General features: G+C 49.3%; 1 protein-coding gene across 1 annotated transcript in view; it reads right to left on the reverse strand.

Annotated features, from left to right (window-relative positions):
• Positions 1–2,430, reverse strand: part of LOC119968659 — a 115,759-nt gene extending 113,329 nt beyond the window's left edge. Inside the window, exon 1 of the mRNA XM_038801276.1 lies at positions 2,347–2,430. The gene's annotated coding sequence lies outside the window, so the exon portion shown is untranslated. The remainder of the gene's footprint in view (positions 1–2,346) is intronic.
• Between the last annotated feature and the right edge of the window lie 11,631 nt (positions 2,431–14,061).

Genomic DNA, 14,061 nt, shown 5'->3' on the forward strand with positions numbered 1-14,061 from the left:
GGAGGGGGGGGGTCGGTCGGTCGGGTCCGAGGGGTCGGGTCGGGTCGGGGGGGTCGGGTCGGGTCGGGGGGGTCGGGTCGGGGTCGGGGGGTCGGGTCAGGTCGGGTCGGGGGGGTCGGGTCGGGTCGGGTGGGGTCGGGGGGGTCGGGTCGGGGTGGGTCGGGGCGGGGGGTCGGGGGGGGGGGGCGGAGGGGGCCCGAGGGGGGGGGCGGGGGCCGGAGTGACCTGGTACATGATTGGGACTCACCGATCGGCGGGCCGGTCTCTCTGTCGGCAGGCCTCCTTTCTTCCACCGGCGAGCCTGGATCCATCCGCCATGTTTGTGCGGGGCGGCCTGGGGGAGGGCGGCCACCGCGCATGCGCTGGTTGGCACCGGCCCAACTGCCCATGCGCGGGGCCCGAGTCTTTTACGCGGCACAGGGTCTCTGACGCCGGTCATGCACTCCTTGATGGCGCCCCCTAGCAAATGGCGCCCCAGGCGACTGCCCGAGTTGCCGGTACCTTGAGCCGGCCCTGACGCTGACAACATTTTCCTGCCTTATTCCCCTCCTCACCCCTAAGTTCAGTCTCTTCCTGCTGTCTGGCACGATGAACAAGTTGCAGATAGTGTCATATGGATTTTCCTGCTTTCCAATCCACTTCCCTCACCCTTATGTTCACCTCTGACTTCCTGATTTCTCAGACAATCACTGTCTGCCACCTCGTCAACCGCAGCAGCCCAAGGAGGAAACAAGCGAGACAGCACAGCACAGCACAGGCAACGAGGCACCATCCGCTGCCACTTAAAATAAAGAAATAATCTTTATTGTCACAAGTTGGCTTACATTAGCTCTGCACCCTTTGATGATTGATAGCATAACCATGGCTAATCTCCCCCATAAAACCCTGGGGACTTACCATTGGCCAGAAATGGTGGGCCCCGATCGCGGGCCAAGACCCCCCTCGTGCCCCCACAAGAACCCCGGAGCCCTCCTGCGCCGCCAGGTCCCGCCGGTAAGGGACCTACTTCAATTTACACTGGCGGGACTGGCAAAAGACAGGCAGGACTTCGGCCCATCACGGGCCGGAGAATTCGGGCAGTCTCGGCGCCCATTGAGTCGCGCCGGACCCCGCCATTCTCCGAGGCGGGCGGAGCGACTCACGCCGGGCCGATTTTTGGGGGGGTCGGAGAATTAGGAGGACGGCAGGGGTGGGATTCACGCCGACCCCCGGTGATTCTCCGACCCGGCGGGGGGTCGGAGAATCCCGCCCTATGACTCTACCATCCAGGACAAAGCAACCGGCTTGATCAGCCACCTGTCCGCTATTTTAAACAAATCCCCTGTACTCTTGCACATTGACAGATGTGTACACCACCTTTGCAAGGCAAACTGTATAATCTGACAAGGCACCTTTCAAACCAATGATCTCTATCACTGGCAAGAACAAGCACTATAGGGATATGGGCCTGCAAATTTCCGTCTAAGTCATTTACGATCCTGACTTAGAAATATTTATTGTTCCTTCATGGTCACTGTGTCAAAACCTTGGAACCACTCCCTAACAGCACTGTGAGTGTTCATACACCGCATTCTAAATTATTAGATTACCGATGAGAATACAAATGATTAAAATCAAATTTTATTAGGAACTTGTTTTAGGGGTATAGTAAAGTAGGAAAACAGTGGGAGCGCAAACTAGTTGACATTCATCTCCAGCAGGGTAACAGAATCCCTACAGTGCAGAAGAAGGTCATTTGGCTCATCGAGCCTGCACTGGCCCTCTGAAAGAGCACCCTATCCCCACAACTCCTCCTAACGTTTGGGCACTAAGGGGTAATTTATCATGGCCAATCCACCTAACCTCCACATCTTTGGACCGTGGGAGGAAACCGGAACACCCGGAGGAAATCCGCGCAGACACGGGGAGGAAGACTCCACACAGACAGTCACCTGAGGCTGGAATTGAACCCGGGTCCCTGGCGCTGTGAGGCAGCAGTGCTAACCACTGTGCCCCCGTGCTGCCCCATCACCATCTGTCTCCTGTCCAGTCGCAGGCTTATAAATGAATTTTAAAACAACAACCACAGTACCCATGTTAGACTAAAAATTATTGACCGAGGTTCTTGCCATTTCTTCTTGAAAACTTAATAACCTTGTTCTCATTAAAATGGTCTCAGAAGTGACCTTTTTGTCAATCCCACCCCATCACAATGAGGAGGGCGAATACCCCAAACAGGAACAACGTGGACTGCAGCAGGTCAGGTAGATTGCTCACTGTCACCTCAAGGGCAATTAGGGAAGGACTCAAAATGCTGATGTTTCTATTGATGCCAAAGTCCTTTAAATGAAAAGTAGCACATACAACCTTATATCAGGGCTGCAGATCTCTGGTGGCAGTGTTTGTGGAGCGCTTGCAGATTTTTTCTTGTCTGCTGTTTCCTTCGAAAAGATGATCCTTTGAGATCGTTCTGCAAACTCCTTTTTATACTGTTGTTGCTGGTGGGGGAGGAAGTCAGGTTTAAGGGCGGATCACACTTTAAGAATCAAATAATGTTGCCAGGTGTTCAGTTGGAACTTATTCTGTGCGTCACTCAATTTCTGAAATCATGCTAAACCAACTAACGATCTTTCTCTTTCTTGCCTGAACATGAGTTGATTTCCTGGTGGTTTCTCACCTTCCCTCTCATCTTCAACCACACTGTGCAATTTTTTTTTAAAGTTTAGTGTACCCAATTCATTTTTTCCATATAAGAGGCAATTTAGCGTGGCCAACCCACCTGGGCTGGTTTAGCTCACCAGGCTAAATCGCTGGCTTTTAAAGCAGTCCAAGCAGGCCAGCAGCACGGTTCCATTCCCGTACCAGCCTCCCCGGACAGGTGCCGGAATGTGGCGACTAGGGGCTTCTCACAGTAACTTCATTGAAGCCTACTCGTAAGCCTACAATAAGCGATTTTCATTTTCATTTTCATTTTTCACCTAGCTTGCACATTTTTGGGTTGTGGGGGCGAAACCTACGCAAACACGGGGAGAATGCGTAAACTCCACATGGATGTGACCCAGAGGCGGGAATCGAACCTGACATTTTGGCGCCGTGAGGCACACTGTGCTAATTTGATCAATCTTGAAACAGGGTAGGAGGAAGGAATTCTCAAATCTCAAACCATTCTTCAGTGCTGAATATTAGTGAGTGTGGTGACTCCTGGGGTGGGATGCAAAACTCAGGCCTTCGGGGCTTAGGGCATATCCACAACACTATGGGGCAAATGGCTGTGCTGGGCGTGGTATAACTACCAGCATTACAAGGGTTAATGTAGTAACACGAATAGCCACTAGCAGGAGCTGCAGGTCCTACAATATAAAGCAGTGATGCTAGGTCTCAGGGGAGGAGTGTATGCAGGAGACAGCTAGTGAAGGTCATAGGAGCAGTTAGTGTGAGAAGGTTAGATTAGTCTATACCAGTTAATGAGATTAGCAATAGGTGAGTGTAGTTAGATGTTATTAATCAATATTGACCCAGTTTAGTAATGTAAATAAAATCATACCTTTGTTTAAATAAATGCTATACTGTGGCCTTTGTGGAACACTGCACCAACCATCCTGAATAAGCAACACAAAGAACATCACATGGTACGCGGAGTCTATTCCTTGAAATAAAGAGTAATGAGATTAGTGTAGAATAGCGTTGGAGATTGAAGAAGGAAATCCAGAAGCTACAACGCAGAAAAAATCTACAGGAAAGACTGATCAGAAGATGGAAGGTCTCAAGAAGCCTGACCACTCCAAGACACATTAATAAATACAGGATTAATAAATCCTGTATTAAGCCTCGCTGTGTACAACCATAGTGATGTGAATGTGAAGACAATAGAGGATAGTGGACAACTCCGATGATGATTATGATGATGATTAACAGCACGCTGATCAAATGCAAGCTCGACACGGGAGCGATGGCAAATTTAATCACGGTGTCAGTGTTGAACCGACTGAAAATCAAACCGATAATGGTCCCAAGGGCAGTACTTCTGAAGGGCTACAACGGTCATCAAATCAAAACGTTCGGTGCATGTGAGCTTCCAGTTACTCACAAGGGCAGAACGTGCATGACTTTCTCTGTAGTGGAAACAGAGCGTGAATCGCTCATTGGAATGGAAGCTTGCAAAGAGCTAGGGCTTGTCCAGAGGGTGTATGTTGCAGAAAGCAAGGCACCCCGCTGACAGGTATGTGTTGAATCTATTATGAATGACTATCCGGAGGTGTTTCAAGGCCTGCATTTTACATGCTGCATCCAGCTGAAGGAGAATGCAAAGTCAGTCGTGCTCGCACTGAGACGTGTGCCTGCTCCGCTGAAGAACAAACTGAAGGTCGAGTTACACAGAATGGTGACTTTAGTAGTCATCGGGGCCACAGAGGAAACCACCGACTGGGTTAACTCCATGGCGTGTGATAAAAAAAGGAATGGTGATCTGAGGACATGTCTGGACCTCAACCTTAACATCAAGAGGGAGCACTACCTAATTCCGTAGAGGGAAGAAATAGCGCGCACTGAAGTTAAAACTCACCACTATTCTTAGAATTCTTCCCACCAATTGGATCATGTGTTTTAATTGTGATACAATTTCTTTTGCTCCAGACACCATGCTTCTCTAATTCAACTCCCAGAATCTGAACAATCTTGTATTTACATTTTATAACTTCACTGATTATTTTCCTGCAGTTTTAATTGGTAGCTTCACCCAAACTTCCTCTGTATTATCAATTGGTTTTAATATTTTAATTTTTCTGCATCAATGTTTATTAAATCTTTTCCGGCAATCAGATACTAATTTCCTGATACTGCAATTAATTCTCCAAACTAACTTCTGGTCCAATATCTTTATTCTCTAAAGCTCCTTCTTCAATGTATTTAACATTCTAACATCATCATTTCTGCTAGTGACTTTTTGTGATCATCAGGCACCTGCGGAGCTATGCAGTGTCAATTTCAACGCAGCAATTTCAAAGTCTGCAGCGGCTGACTGCTGCCCAGCACAAACTCTTTATCTGTTTATTCTGAGACCAATTTAGTTCTGAACATACCGATTCACTATCCCATAATACTGATCACATTTCTACCTGCCATTTATAACTTCCAATTTATGTGAAAATCGGCTTTACAAAATACAACATTTTAAAAAATACAAACATTAAAAGAAATTCACAATTCCTTATTAGACATACACACACTCATTCATCCACTCAGATCTTGGATCTTTACTCTGCAGGATTTCACAAATCCTTATTAAACACACACTCATTTATCCACTGAGATCTTGGACCTCTATTCAGTAGGGTTTCAGTTACTCTTAACAAAATTTTGAGACCCCTCCATGCGGTTAAGTTTCACTTCTGCAGGAGTTTTTTTTGCCTCTGTTAAGCTTTTCTACTCTTGTTTCATTGTTTCAACTCTCTTGACCATGTTTCAGAGCAAGAGGATTATTCTCATTGCCATTTTTCGGAATTCAAGTTCTGTTCCTGATTGTCCCTTTCAGGTGCACTCTGAAATTAAGGATAAGTACCCTTTCTGGGCCCTATCCAAGGCTGACTAAGGCACTATCTTCCTGTTTTAGTTAAGGGTCGATTGGTTATTGGTTTCTGAAGATTCTAAGCGTCCCTATTTTCCAGAAAATGTCCGCACCATCTGCCTTACTCTGAGGATGATTTATTCTTTGGCCTCCTTTTACCAGTAATGGATGCAAGATTTTTAGTGCTGTCACCAAGATGTCTTGCAGACTTTTTCTCAGGGTCAGTATCTTCTAGTCTACTGATTCACACCCAACCTGAGCTTCAGTCCCCTCGATCCACAGAATATCCTTACAAAAGCCAATCACACATGACTTTCCAAACTAAACTCGGCAGGTAAAGTTTGACTCACACATAGACTAGAAACTTCTAATATTCTAGCCTTTGTGCCGGTTAGAAACTTCTAATATTCCAACCGTTTCTTGGGAACTAGAAACTTCTAATATTCTAGCCCCGCTTTACCTAGAAACTTCTAATATTCTAGGCTCACTTTACCTAGAAACTTCTAATATTCTAGGCCTCCACGCTGGGCGCCATGAAGTTGAAACTCACCACTATTCTTAGAATTCCCCCTATACCAAAAAAAGGTCGATATTCTAAATGGTGAACAGGGATTCTCACGCCCTGACTCCAATGCAGGCTTCTGTGGGTGCTATTCAGGTCAAACTATCTTTTCAAGTTATCCCCCGGTATAACCCATACCTTCACCGAAGAATTTTACCTACTTACCCCTTAATAGCATTGATGTCCTGGGTCCTGCGTTATTAAGGAAGTGAAGTAAGCTAATAACCACTTTTTCAGGTTAAGTTATTTTTATTATTATATTTTTTCTTTTAAAAGCTGCAAACACTTTCTTTACAGAAAGGAAAAAAGATCTTGCTTCTGGCTGCTGCTGGTTGGTTGTACAGACCTTCAGTCCCACCTTGTCAATCAATCTTCTTAAAATCTGGTCTTCTGGAGTTGTATTCACTGGTGAACTCGGTTGCTGTGTCCTGTCTTTCCCATGCACCGAGCTGTGAGAGCTGGCTCTGCTAGCTATCTCTAAGCTGACTCTGACTTCTGTTTAAATTCTAGTCTTCCTTAGATGTATAACTGTTTAAACTCGGCTGCTTGCCTTGTCTTTCCCATGACCGAGCTCTCTCTCTCTCTCTGAGTTCTCCTCCCCTTCTCTCCTGTTGCTGGTTTCCTCTGTCCTGTCCTCTGTCCTTGTTGCTGCTGCTCCCTGGGTTTATATTCTCTTTCTGAGAGTTATTAAGTTTTAACGACTTTATTGTAAATGGGCTTGTTTCACTTTGATAGTTTAAAAGTATCTTTGATGTAAACATTTTACTACAACTAATTATTCATTTTGGGCATATCGTCTCCTCTCAGATCTGATTAAAAAATGCTTTGGTTTCAATAGTTAACTTTTATTTCTGTGATTTCGAATTGTTTAATTTTCCAATTGTCCCCAGCTCATAACTTTGCCTTTGATTTTGACTTAAATGATGTTTCTCGTAGACAGGTTGTCTCCAATTTTCTTTTAATTGACTTGATGTTCATAGAATTTTACACTTTAGAATTGACACCAAATTCGACTGAGCATCATCGACCCTTTCCAGCTGTTTACTAAGAGAGTTTATTTCAATTAAGGTGTGAAACTTTGCTTTTAGCTGTATGCTAAAATTTAACTTGGTTATGACTTGAAAGACTTGCCTGTTTTAAACATTCGTCACTTAATGCAATTGAAACTCTCATCCATGCTTTTTCAGATGCTTCCTGAGATAGTTACATTCCATGAAGGTGTGAGCCATTGTTTTAGCTTACCACATGAAACCTGTGTGTTTGCTAAAACCTGCTTGTGATCAAGACCCTGCTCTTTGAAGCTGCTATTAAACTTTTGTGGGATCTTTCCCTGTACCCTCTCAAACCAGATATTGCCAGACTTCCATGTTTCAAATGACACATTTTTCTGTATTTTCAAGAACAGCACGATGGCTGGAGCAATCTGTTTCAGCAAATTCGACGCGTCGCAGGTGGAGCTGGATACAGCAAGCACCAGGCTGTGCACGTTTAACACACCCTACGGGCACTACTGTTTCCTGAGAATGCCGTTTGGCATAATGCCGGCGTCTGAAATCTTTCATCATGCCATGGAACACATGGTGGAAGGGTGACGGAGCCTCCATCTTTATGTCGATGATATTATAACCTGGGGATCCACTGATGAAAGGAGAATGATGAAAGGCTTCTGAGAGTCTTACAAAGAGTAGAGTAGAAAAAAATGACCTCAAGCTCAACAAAACAAAATGCCAAATTCGGGTTGATACCATCACCTTTTTAGGGGACAGATTCGCGGCACAAGTGTGTAGCCGGATGATGAAAAGATTAAGGCCATTCTAATGATGCCAGTCCCACAGACAAAAAAGGTGTCTTGCGCAAACTAGGGATGATCAACTTTGCTGATCAACCACGCCTCCAAAACTTCTCAACGACGACACTCGATAAAAAAGGACGTAATGTTTCACTAATCTCAAATATTTGAGCAGAAGTGGCAAGCTTTGCTGACGACAGCGCCAGCTGTCGCGTTCTTCGACCCGGTGGAGCAGACAAAGATGTCGACTGATGTGTCCCAGGATAACCTCGGAGCAGTATTGCTGCAGCAGCGGACGACAGCTGGCTACTGATGCCGTACGGGTCCAGAGCGATCTCCGAAACAGAGCGCAGGTATGTTCAGATTGAGAAAGACTGCCTTGGGCTAGTCAAGGGTCTTGAAAAATTCCGTGATCACGTGAACGGGCTGCTGACGCTTCTGGTGGAGACTGACCACAGGCCACTCGTCTCCATTGTGCAAAAGAGGTTCGCTAAATGTCCCTGCGAATCCAACGCTTAATGACGAAGCTCCAGCTCTACAGCTTTGCCCTCATCTACACACCAGGCAAGTATCTTGCTGTGGCTGACACGCTTTCTCGACCCACGGACATCAAGGAGGCACACCTGGTTGATGAGGAAGAGCAACGACAGAACTAGGGGGCATAGCCTCAAAATAATGGGAAGTAGATTTAGGTCTGAGTTTAGGAGGAACTTCTTCACCAAAAGGGTTGTGAATCTATGGAATTCCTTGCCCAGTGAAGCAGTGAGGCACTTTCATTAAATATTTTTAAGATAAAGATTGATAGTTTTTTGAAGAATAAAGGGATTAAGGGTTATGGTGTTCGGGCCAGAAAGTGGAGCGAGTCCACAAAAGATCAGCCGTGATCTCATTGAATGGCGGAGCAGGCTCGAGGGGCCAGATGGCCTACTCCTGCTCCTAGTTGTTATGTTCTGTGGCAGCTCGCCCTGTAAATCGACGACTGGAGCAGAAATTCCTTTTTCAAAAGAGGAGGCCGAAAGAGGTCCATGATAGACCCGTGAGGAAACTCCAGCCACTCTATCCAGGCGATACCGTCAGACTCCAGGATGCCGATGGCAATGGCTGGTCAAGACTGGCAAAGGTTTTGCAACAGGCAGGCCCATGTTCGTTTCTGGTTCAAACTGAGGATTGTTCAGTCTTGCGAAGGAACTGTAGAACGCTTTTGAAAGTGCAACGGCCTTTCCTGCTGAGTCCAGCAAAAGAGCTGGTATGCAATCCCAAACTTGAAGAGGACACAGACTACCCAATAGAGCCAGCGAGCAGAGAAGCATCAGCAGCAGTGAACACACAACGAGCAGGAACACCACCTACAAATCAAAGCGGTACATGATTCAGCCATCACTTGGGAGATCAACCAGGCCGTGTCTCAAGCCTGACAGACTGAATTTGTAACAAACTGTGTACAGTATATGTTCAGAGTTAGCATGCATATCAGATTGTGTAAAGGACTGTCACATTTGTAAATATTAATAGTTCTGAAGGAAGGGGGATGTGGTGATATGCGTGTACACATAAATGTATATAGTTATATATCATTGCACTTGGTGTCAGTGCAACCTCCGACCAGCAGGTGGTGTTAGTCAGCCATCATGTAACAGAGGACACCCGCCAGTTGGTAGTAGGATGTACGAGAGGGATAGATGCAGTTAGAGCAGTTACAGTAGAATTTATTTAGTAGTTATTGCCTCTTTAGAAATGTGTTAGTTATCTTTCCAGTGTGTGTTAATAAATCACCTTTTGGTTAAGCAACTGGATGTTCTGTGCACCTCATTGTAATGGCCATCTTACAGAACACAACAGGTGTCTCTGAATCATGAGCTGAAGGTTCAAGTCCCACTCCGGACCCGATGGTGAAGAAAAGTGGGCGCGATTCTCCGCTGCCCACGACGGGTCAGAGAATAGCGGGAGGGCCTTCCCGACATTTTTCTCGACCTCCCGCTATTCTCCCCCCCATCCCCATGGCCGTCCCACAACACGAATCGCTGCTTGCCGTTTTTTACGGCGAACAGCGATTCTCCCCTGGCCGATGGGTCGATGGGCCGAGTTCCCAGGCCTTTACGGCCGTTTTCACGAACGCAAACACACCTGCTCTCACCGTTCGTGAAAACGGCCGCAAAGTGCCGTTCCCGACAACCATGGCACCGATTGGCACGGCCGCACCACGGGCAGTGGGTCCGATTCCCGCGCACTCTTTGTTCCTCCGGCGCCCCGCAGGATCAGTCCGCGGGGTGGCTGAGGGGCATGACGGGGGGGGAGGGGCAGAGGGGGGGAGGAGGGGGGAGGGAGGAGGGGGGAGGAGGGGGGAGGGAGGAGGGGGGGGAGGAGGGGGAGGGGGGAAGGAGGAGGGGAGGAGGGGAGAGGAGGGTGGGAGGAGGGGGAGGAGGGGGGAGGAGGAGGAGGAGGGTGGGGAGGAGGGGGGAGGAAGGGGGAGGGGGAGGAGGGAGGAGAGGGGGGAGGAGGGCGGAGGAGGATGGGGGTAGGGGAGGTGGGGGGAGGAGGAGGGGGGTAGGGGTGGTGGGGGGAGGAGGGTAGGAGGAGGGGGGGTAGGGGTGGTGAGGGGGGTAGGGGTGGTGAGGAGGGGGTTAGGGGTGGGGGGGTGGGGGGGTAGGGATGGGGGGTAGGGGTGGTGGGGTGCGGGCAGCGGCGTGCAGAGGGGGGGGCGACAGTGCGTAGACGCCGCCCCCACCACCCCTACCCCCTTCCAACACCGCCCCCACCACCCCTACCCCCCTCCAACGCCGCCCCCACCACCCCTACCCCCCTCCAATGCCGCCCCCCCTCTCTCTCAACGCCGGTACCCCCCCCCCCCTCTCTCTCAATGCCGGTACCCCCCCCTCTCTCAACGCCGGTACCCCCCCTCTCTCTCTCACAACGCCGGGACCCCCCCTCAACGCGGGACCCCCCCAACGCCGGGACCCCCCCCCTCAACGCCGGGACCCCCCCCTCAACACCGGGACTCTCTCTCTCACCCCCACCACCCCACCACCCCACAAACGCCGGTACTCTCCTCCTCCCCCCCGCACTCGATATTGGTAACTGAACGGCGTCAACCATCATCAATGGTTGACGCCGTTTTAAAGGTACTGTGTTTTTCGCCGACGTGACCCATGGCCACGTCGGCGGGACTTCGGCCCATCCGGGCTGGAGATTTGTTGAAAGTAAAAATTTAATGAAATCCCTCCGGCGCCAGCTGTTCTCAGAGGCTGCCGGCAGGATTTGCACAACGCCGGTTTTTGGCCGGTCGGAGATTTAAAAACCCGGCGGGAGTGGGAATAACGCCGCCGCCGGCCGATTCTCCGACCCTGCGTGGGGTAGGTGAATTTCGCCCATGGTATGGGGTTGGCCACACTCTGGATTCTTCTAAATCAGGATGAGAGGTTTATGAACGGATGTTTCTCGTACAATCAAAGGCAGTGATTTGTCCAAAACCCACGCAAACCGCCTGCTGATGTCGATGCACATCACGTGACGCTTAACGAGCAGCAATGTATTCTCTGATACATAACACCAGTTTTGCCGTTGTTCCTCTCGGCCACAGAGCAAAGGTAATGGCTCAAAACCCTGAACTCAAACTCTAACAGAACTGTAGGAAGTCTGACAGCACCAGGTTAAAGTCCAACTGGTCTGTTTCGAATCACTCGCTTTCGGAGCGCAGTTCCTTCATCATGAGGAACGGCGTCAACACTCTGCCGCTATAACGGAGAATCCCGCCCATGGTTCTTAGCATCACAGAGCTGGCTGTGACCCGGCCTGCGTCATCAGATACCACAAAGAAACATTGACGCTGACAACATTTTCCTGCCTTATTCCCCTCCTCACCCCTAAGTTCAGTCTCTTCCTGCTGTCTGGCATGATGAACAAGTTGCAGATAGTGTCATATGGATTTTCCTGCTTTCCAATCCACTTCTCTCACCCTTACGTTCACCTCTGACTTCCTGATTTCTCAGACAATCACTGTCTGCCACCTCGTCAACCGCAGCAGCCCAAGGAGGAAACAAGCGAGACAGCACAGCACAGCACAGGCAACGAGGCACCATCCGCTGCCACTTAAAATAAAGAAATAATCTTTATTGTCACAAGTAGGTTTACATTAGCACTGCACCCTTTGATGATTGATAACATTACCATGGCTAATCTCCCCCATTAAAAACCCTGGGGACTTACCATTGACCAGAAATGGAACCCGATCAGCCACGTAAAAACATATGCTGCAAGAGTAGGTTAGAGGCCAGGAATTCTGCAGCGAGTAACCCGACTCCTGGCTCCCCAAAACCTGTCAACCATCTAATTTACAAAGCAGAAGTCAGGAGGAGAATGGAATACTCCCCATTTTCCTGATCAACTGAAGCTCCAAGAACACACAAGAAACACAAGCAGACTTCAGCTATGAAGAGAGGCTGGTTAGGCTGGGGTTCTTTTCCTTGGAATAAATAGGTGCTTGATGGCTCGCGCAGACAGGATCGGCAAAGGGTCACTTCCTGTGCTGTAAAAACTCTATGGGCGGGATTCTCCCGTACCCGGCGGGGCGGGGGGGGGGCTCCCGGCGGGATGGAGTGGCGTGAACCACTCCGGCGTTGGGCCGCCCCGAAGGTGCGGAAATCATAGAATCATAGAATCCTCCGCACCTTCAGGGGCTATGCCCCCCCCGAAGTGGTTTGCACCCCGCTGGCCGGCAGGAAAGGGGCTTGGCGCCATGCCAACTGTGGCGAAGAGCCTCCGCCCGCCGGACCGGGTTGGTGTCGCCATTTTTTATGGTGAACAGCGATTTTCCCCTGGTCGATGGGCCGAGTTTCCAGGCCTTTACGGCCGTTTTCACGAACGCAAACACACCTGCTCTCACCGTTCGTGAAAATGGCCGCAAAGTGCCGTTCCAGACAACCATGGCACCGATTGGCACGGCCGCACCACGGCCGTGCCAAGGGGGGCATGGGCCCGCGATCAGTGGGCACCGATCGCGGGCAGCGGGTCCGAAACCCGCGCACTCTTTGTTCCTCCGCCGCCCCGCAGGATCAGTCCGCGGGGCGGCTGAGGGGCATGACGGCCCGCGCATGCGCGGGTTTGACGCATATGCGTGATGACGTCATCTGCGCATGTGCGGGTTGGAGCCGTCCAATCCGCGCATGCGCGGCTGACATCATCGTGCGCGTCAGCCGTCGTGACCCTTGGCGCGCGGGCTTAGCGACGGTCGCTAAGCCCGTGATGCCGTACTTCACAGGGTCGCGCTGCTAGTCCCACCCAGGGGGGGAGAATCGAGTCCCGGGAGGGGGCGCGGAGGCTGCCGTGAAACACGGCCAATTTCACGGCAGCCTTTACGACTCTCCGCATTTGCGGAGAATCGCGCCCAGTGTGTTCATAACGCAGCCAAACTTTTGCATCAAGGTGCAAAAGTCTCCCAAGTGCGGCAATGGAAAGTTATGGGCGTGCGAGAGTTTCCTGGTCAGCCATGTAATGGGGAGGGTGTTGGAGCCTCTATCATAACGTTCCACAGCTTTAGACTGCAGCATGTGTGTCGATGGGCATGCTGCCAAGGTAACTGGTGAAATGTAACACACCACCTCACATTCTTATGTTTCCTGGAAAAGATTTCAGAAAACCAGCGTATCGCTAGCAAGGAGCTGGTTAATTTTCAGTGATTCAGATTCTGCAGGATATAGGTGAGGTATTATGATGGGAAATGTGAAGCAACGCTACCACTCACGTGTTTATCAGCTTGAGATGAAATGAAAGTCATGGTGTTTCTGGGAAATCGAAAGCAGATCGTAAGCTGGGAGAGAAAGAGAGAACTGCTTCCCGTTTATTCAGCCTCCTTGCTTGGCAACAACAAAGATTTATTTTTTATTTTCCAAACTAAATGTACTTTTTACTATCAATGCAGTGAATAATAAGGAGCCAATCCCGAGGTTTTATAGGGTCAAAGAAGGAACAAGTTTATTAGCTACTGAGTGACACAAAAACAATCAAAGTGAAGGTGTTGTGCACACACACACATGTATACACACACACATGACACAGACGCACATGTACACACACAAGACTCACACACACATGACACACACATGCAAGACACACACATGTACACATGCACACAAGCAAACAGAAGTCACAGACCCACATACACAAACATATAAA

The sequence above is a fragment of the Scyliorhinus canicula genome, chromosome 7, assembly GCF_902713615.1.
Source record: "Scyliorhinus canicula chromosome 7, sScyCan1.1, whole genome shotgun sequence".
Lineage (NCBI taxonomy): Eukaryota > Metazoa > Chordata > Chondrichthyes > Carcharhiniformes > Scyliorhinidae > Scyliorhinus > Scyliorhinus canicula.